The sequence below is a fragment of the Neophocaena asiaeorientalis genome, unplaced genomic scaffold (genome assembly GCF_003031525.2).
Source record: "Neophocaena asiaeorientalis asiaeorientalis breed wild unplaced genomic scaffold, Neophocaena_asiaeorientalis_V1.1 scaffold327, whole genome shotgun sequence".
NCBI classification, from domain to species: domain Eukaryota; kingdom Metazoa; phylum Chordata; class Mammalia; order Artiodactyla; family Phocoenidae; genus Neophocaena; species Neophocaena asiaeorientalis.
In genome coordinates this window covers 3,255,313-3,262,989 of record NW_020174560.1, presented here as the reverse complement: position 1 = coordinate 3,262,989, position 7,677 = coordinate 3,255,313, and positions in this window count along the sequence as shown.

Sequence of the window (7,677 nt, the reverse complement as noted above, 5' to 3'; positions counted from 1 at the left end):
TGGATCGGGGGAGGGGGGAGGCGCGGGGAGCTCGCCGCGGCTCCACACTGGGGCAGGGGAGAAGATGCCCCCCACCCCTCTAGTTCGGCCTCTCCATTCAAGTTCCCCGGACCCGGCCGCCAGGATCCGGGATGGCAACAGCCGCCTGGCCGGCTCTGCGCCCTTTTTCCAGCCACCGCGCAGAAATTTAGGTCAAGGACGTCGGGATCAAATCCAAACCCTGGCGCTCCTCGGGCAGCCGCCGAGACCCCCCAGGATCGCGGGGCTTCAGGATTGCGGAGACTCTCCCGCACAAACACCAGCCACAAGTTTTATTTTCCTTTCGCGCTGGAAGTTCTCTCTGGCTCTCGCTCCGCACCGGCACGTCTTGCGCGGCTCCCCGCCCTTACCCGGCAGAGGTACGAATCCTTGCCCGGGAAAGGTTATTTTGGAACTTTGAGGAAACTGTCGCGATTCCAGTGGTGAGAAAATGCCGAAGAAAGGGTTTCCGCGTTAATCATAAGGCGCTTAAAAAATATAATAACATAGGGTTATAGAGGTCAAGGTCAAATGATCGGAGTTCAAATCAAAATTTTTTATATAGAGAGAAATAATTTGGGAGCATCTCTGGGAGGGCCGGGAAGGATGGTTATTTCAGGAAACCCCTCTCCAACCCGTTTGTTATATATATGTAATTGTTTCTATGCCGAGGTAGTAAAATGCATGAGATGTGAATAGCCCAAGCCCCCCACCATCTGGGGATGTAGCTGAGGGTGGCGGAAGGCTTCAAACACACACCCCCGCCACCTTGGGAGCAGCGTGATGTGGCACAGGTCCTGGCACACAGTAGGTGCTTAATAAATGCTGACTTTTATCCTTTCCCGCGCTGAAAATTCCTAAAAGACAATTTTGTAGTTACCCAAAAACATCGCCCACTTCTCCAGCAGATTTCAGGCCAGCTAAATTCAGGCTGGATTCAATCTGTGGGGTATTTAAAACAGTAAGGATATAATTATCCTTATTGTTTTTAATTATTACAATAAATTGAGTTAATATGGCTTAAGGGGGCAACATCATTGAGTATTTGTGGTTCATCAAATACTCAAATTAATGTTAAGCATGAATTGATGCCCACTTAACACTTTTCCACCAATTTTCGTAGGATTAGGATACAGTGGAATACACTCAACACCAAAACTGTACCAAATCCACTGTGGGTCTTTGAAAAATGGACTATTTGGAAAATACCAACATCAACCAAACCCGTGAGTGACCAGGCTCTTAATCTCCCTGTCTCCTAACTTGGGATAGTTCTTCCTTGACAGCATTGATAGGGTGAGGGGAGGGTCTGAAATCAACACATGTAAAAGTCCCTTTTTCATTGAAAGCCTATATGGGTTGTGCTTGCTATCATATGATTTTTAGAAGGCACTTTAAAACTTTAAACCAGAAGCCCAAGCATTTTCCAATTCACTCCAAGCTGCTTCCCAAATCATCCGGGGTCCCACGTGTTGAAGAGCCGGTTGTTATTATGGTAACTGTTTATTATGACTATTCTCAATAACAAAATGCAGACAACAGAGCTAATGGGATTTTGTGGGGGATTTTTACACTAGAACCACAGATCATCAGAGGTGGAAAGGCCTTTCCTGATCCACCCCCCTCATTTTACGTCAGGGGCCCAGAGGAACCAAGTTTACCAGGCTACACCCTACCCACCACCTGTCAGTTCCTTAGAGGAGCTCTGGCCATCAGTCCCATGCCCTTTGGCTCTGCTGCATGCATATTTATTCTGCCCTTAACAAGGTGAGAGTGGGGTGCCCTTGTTCCTTGTTGTAGACCTACACAAGCTGAACTGAATTAAATTGCAGGAGCTAGCCCTGCAGTTGTAAAGAGGAAGTTAGATCTTAAATCACCAATTCTGCATTGTTTTTATTTATTTATTTTTAACTTATATGCAGTAACATTTACTCTTCTTGGTCTATAAGTCTGAGTTTTGACAAACGCATGGAGTCTAGTAACCATCACCGTAAAGAGGTTACAGGAAGAGTCTCATTGTCCAAAATACTCACTCTTGCTGCTCTTAGTTTGTTATCATTATGCATTTCTCCTCCAGCTCACTCACTTAATGTAGCCCCTGGGTCAGGAGAATTCCAGGAGCACATCAGTCCTCCACCCTCTTAAAGTTTCAACAGCCCATGACACTGTTGGACACTGCATTCTTTGTAACTCACTCTTCCCTTGGCATCCTTGATGCCCACATTATCCTGCCTTTCCTCGTACGTCTCCTGCCTTTCCTCCTCTCTTTGCCCTGACTCCTCCACCTCTGCCTTTCCTTTAAATAGTGGTGTTCATTCTCTCCCCTAACTATACACCCTCTCTGGATGAGATCCCCTGAAGGATGGGTTAATTACTATCTACCTTCTGATGCCACTCAAATTAAAATCTCCAGCCTGCTCTCCCCAGGGAACTCCCGGCTCTGGTTAATTTCCTATTCATCATTTTCACTTAGCCTTCCTTAAGTTACCCCAAACTCCACATTTCCAAAACCACATGCATGCTCGTTTCCCCTAAACCTGAACCTCTTTTAAAGTTTTCTCCATGAACAGAGCCCCAGCCATCTTAGAGACAAGGTTGACCCCTCTCCAGGTTGACACCTTCCCACGTGCAATCCATCATGAAGCTCTGTTGGTTTTACTTCCTCAATGTCTCTCAAATTCACCTTTCCTGCTACTGCATCTCAGATCTCCCACTGGAGCCCGTGCAGTAACCTCCTAAACGTTCTTCTCACACTCATTCTTACTCCACTAATATGCCTGGAAAGCATTCCCTGACCTCTCTGACCAGGTTGGATCCCCCTCGGTATGCACTGTTATCCTGCCAGAATGCCCTCTGTGTACCCTACCCTGTGTGATCATTTGCTTTATTGCTTATCTCTTCCACTAAGCCATAAGCTCCTGTCCATTTCTGCTCTCCAGGTATTAGCACAGTGCCTATTGGTGCATGGTTAACACTAAGCAAATATTTGTTGAACGAATGAAAGGATGAATGAATGAATGAAGGTCAACATCTAACTTCACTGTAGGCATTTTTGTATCCATGTCCATAAGTCAAATAGGCTGCAGTTTTCCCTTCTCATACTGCCCTTCTCTGGTTATACTGGCCTCAAAAAATGAACTGGTTCCTTCTTTTTCCATTTTCTCGAACAGTGTGTATAAAATTGGAATTATGTGTTCCTTGACTGTTTGGTAGAGCTTGCCAGTAAAATGTCTGGCTCTGGGATAAACATTTCCTAGGTTGATTTTTAACTACTGATCCCATTTCTTTGATGGCTATGGATGTCTTTAGGTTTTATATTCTTCCTGACTCAATTTTTGCTCATTATATTTTTCAGGGAGATTGTCCATACCAGCTAGGTTTTCAAATTTATTGACAAAATGCTGTTCATAGTTTTCTCTTAATATATTCTAATCTCTGCTGTATCTATCCATACCCTTCATTTCTTTTCATTCCAAATATTATTGTATATGTATCTTCTCTTTTCTGGATCGGTTGTGTCAGAGACCTCCCTGTTTTTATCTAGTGTTTCTTTCTACTTTCTACTAGTGTTTTCAAAGAATCAACTTTCAATTTGGTTAATACTATTTTTTGTTTCATTAATTTTCACTTTTATATACTATTATATATTTTATGTTCTTATTTATAAGGATATATACCATATATAAAATATAACCTAATCAGTGGTCCCCAACCTTTTTCTTTCCACGGTAGGGGGTGGGGGGAGGGATACGGTTCAGAGGCTAATGCAGTAATGGGAGCCGCAGTTGAAGCTTTGCTAGCTCACCCGCCGCTCACCTCCTGCTGTGCAGCCGGGTTCCTAACAGGCTTTGGACCACTAGCAGTCTGAGGCCCAGGGGCTGGGGACTCCTGATCTAATTGTGTATTGTTAATATATCATGTTATTTTCTTTGTTCTGTTCTCTGGATTTGTTTTGTTGGCTTAAAAAGATTCTTGATGGCTTAAGTAATTAATTTTCACGCTTCGGTTTTCTTTTTTTTTTAACATTTAAGGCTACAGATTTCACTCCAAGTGCCACTGAAACTACATTCCACAAAATATGTAGAATTTTTATCACCATCCCAGGCAAAGAATGTTTAGATTTCCAGTATGATTTCTTCTTTGCCTCAATACATGTGTATTTTTACATTTCTAAACACAAGTTTTTGTTTTGGTTTCTAGTTATTTATGTCTAACTTAATTAAGGTCAGAGAGGTGGTCTGCATGAAGCACATTCTTTATTATTTGTTGAGATTTTGCTTTGGTGAATAGTTTTTATAAATGCTCCATGTGGTTTTGAAAAGAATGTGTATATCTTATTTGTTGTATAGCATTCTGTATGAGCCTGTTAAATCAAGCTTGTTAATTATATCATCCAGATTTTCTTTAGCCTTACTAATATCTATCACTTTTTATAGTGGTACATTAAAATCTCCTTATATGACTGAATTTGCCAGTATCTACTGTAAATCTCTCAAACTTTGCTCTCTATATTTTATATTTTAAAAGTATGTGATAAGGTACATCAAAAAGGGCTATGAAAATCTCATACTATGACTGCATTTTTTTATTTTTTAACATGTTATTTCTCATTTTGCTTTATTTATTTTGAAGCTGTGTAATTAGGCGCATACAAGCTTAGATTTACTGTTTTCCTAGTGAACCATTTCTTTAATATATGCACAGGTGATCTTTAACCCTAGTGCTTTTTGCTTTAAAGTCTACTTTGCCTGCAATAAATATAACTACTCTCACTTCTAGCTGGCATTTTGTCTGGCATATCTTTTTCCATCCTTTTACTTTCAACCTTTCTATGTCTTTGATTTTTAGGTAAGTCTCTTATAAACAGCATGTACCTGGATCTTATTTATTTATTTATTGGGTTGACTGGTAAGTTTAGTCCATTTACATTTAATGTAATTGCCGATATTTTTAATGAAACTTAGGGGCACAAAACTATATTAATCACAATCTCTGGCATAAACATACTATCATCATTAGGTATATCCATGGCCTTATTTTATTTTATTTTTTGATATTATGAACACTTGTAAACCTACTATTCAACTAGAGAACTAAAACAGTAACAGTGACTTGCAACTACTTATGTGCTCCTCCTCTACTGTCCCCCCACCTGAAGAAACCACCAGTCTCAATCTTGTATTCATTCTTCTTCTTTGCTTTTTAAAAAGTTTTATCAAATTTTTGTCATATACTCGGTTTAAAATTTTACAAAAATTTTCTGAGGAGGCCTATATCTCTTACTCAACATGGTATTACTAAGATTCAACTAGACTGTTGCTTCTGGCTGTAGTTCATTATTTTCCATAGTTGTATAAAATCCCATTTCATGACTGTCCCACAAATTAGTTTGTCCATTCTCCTGTCACAGGCCTATGAGTTGTTCCAATTTTTTGCTGTTACAAGCAGCGGTGATAAGTAGTCTTATCTTCCAGTGTATACGGGCAGAATTTTCTCTTTGGAGTGATTACTGCGTCATGAGATATGTAAGTGTAAAACTTTACAGAATAATGCTAAACTGTTTTCCAAAGTTGCTCTTCCAATTTGTACTCCCACTAGCAATGTATAAGCAGGCTGTTGATCTACTGATTTCTGACATTTGAAACTGATGTCTCATTTTCTTCTGTTTTCTCTAAGTTTTTTGTTTACTTCCTTCCTTTTCTTCTATTGAGCTGGTCAAGAATCCTTTATTCCCTTTTCCTCTTTAACTAGTTTAGGAGTTGTAAGGTATATTTCTATTCCTTTAGAGATTACTTTACAATTTTTAACATGTACACTTAATCCAGCCTCCCTGAAACTCTACAGTAAACAGAGAATTATTCAACTTCAATTACATCCTCCCTTTTACATGTTATTATTGCTTCTTATTTTAGAGTCACCTGTTTTTATACCCCAAAATTTAATCACTACTGTCATTTTAGTTTTATACAGTCATTGTTTCGATTTGCCCATGTTTACCAATTTGTTCACCTTTGTTTCTAGCATGTTTTTCTCCCTTTCTTCTAGGTACCAGCCCTTTCCCTTGAAACATATCCTTTAGTAGTTTTGTTTTTAGGGAGGTCATATGAGTGACGTGCTTTCTCTCTTAGTATAAAATTGTCTTGTTTCGTTCTTATCCTTGAATGATGATTTCTCTGGGTGTAAAATTCTAGATTGAAAGTTATTTTATCCTCAGCACTTTTGTGAATATGTCACGTCTTCTTGTTTTCTATTTATTGTTGAGATATTTGCTGTCGGTCTAAATATCATTCCTTTGTAGGTAATCTGTTCTTTCTTTCTGGTTTTAAGATTTTTCTCTCTTGTCTTTGACTTCCTGCATTCTTACCATGTGGTGTTCAGGTATGAATTTCTTTTATTTACATGGTTCAAGATTCATTGCATACCCAAAATCTCAGGATGCAGGTTTTTGATCAAACCTGGAAAACTGTCAGCAGCTGTCTATGTAAATCCTGTCTCCCTTACACCCTCTCTATTCTCACCTTCTGGTGCTCATATTAGGTGTACAACGCACCTTTTCTTTCTATGCAACATAGCCTGAGCTTTTCTCTCAGACTTCCCATCACTTTGACTCTCTGTGCTGCTTCCTGGGCATTTTCTTCAGATCCATTTGCTATTTTTTCTTCAGCTGTGTCTAATCTGCTGTGTAACTCCTCCACTGAGCTTTTCATTTCAATGACTGTATGTGTCATTTCTAGAAATTCTGTTTAGTTATCTTTCAAATCTACCTTTTTTTACAGTGTTATGTTATTTTCTCATGGTTCCAAATGTTCTTTTATGTTTTTAATAATTTTTTAACTTACTTATTTTATAGTCTGTCTGATAGTTCTGTTATCTGAGGTTCTTAGGACTTTTGTACCTACTACATCTTGGTTATGGTGGATTGTATCCATGTATGTTTAGTAGTTTGGTGTTGGGTCAGTATTTTTATCTTTTTTTTTTTTCCACTTTAGGGTTCCTGGACCATAGAGGAAGGGTAAATTTCAGTCCCAGATTTACATGAGACTGGGCTGTAGTCCCAAATTCTCAGTGAAGACTTTTTTCTCCACTTTCAACTTATGCCAAGATAAATTTTCTTGTCTCCCTGTGCCACTAGGGAGATTTTTTTCCACTGAATTATTTCTATGATGATTCATCCCTTTCAAGGTCCCACATTTATTCGGGGATGTCAGTTCCATCTCCCCACTTTCCTGGACTCAAACCACAGTCTTCTTTCCATTTTGATGCTCAAACTTCAGCCTTTCAAGGCCAACAAACCTGCCTGAGACCAGCTCCGCATCCTCCTCCTTGCTCACCATGCTAACTGTCATCTTTCTCTTGCTTCTGGCACTGGAGGCCTTTCCTTGTTGTCCCATGAGCTCATTTCAATGGGTGTTTATTGCATCTTGACCAATATTTATAACCAGTATTTATGGTGGGAGGATTTTCAAGTTATTTAGTCTGCCATATTGACAGAAATGGAAACTCACTTCCGTTTAGTTTTTACCATCTTCCATTTCAAATGCATTTTTTTCTTAGAACACTGTGGCATCGAGGATTTCTGAATAATTTTTCTTCTGAATGATCTTTTACGGGTGAGGCAGCATTGGAATTATCTCAAATGAGGCAAACGTTGGTCAGTGT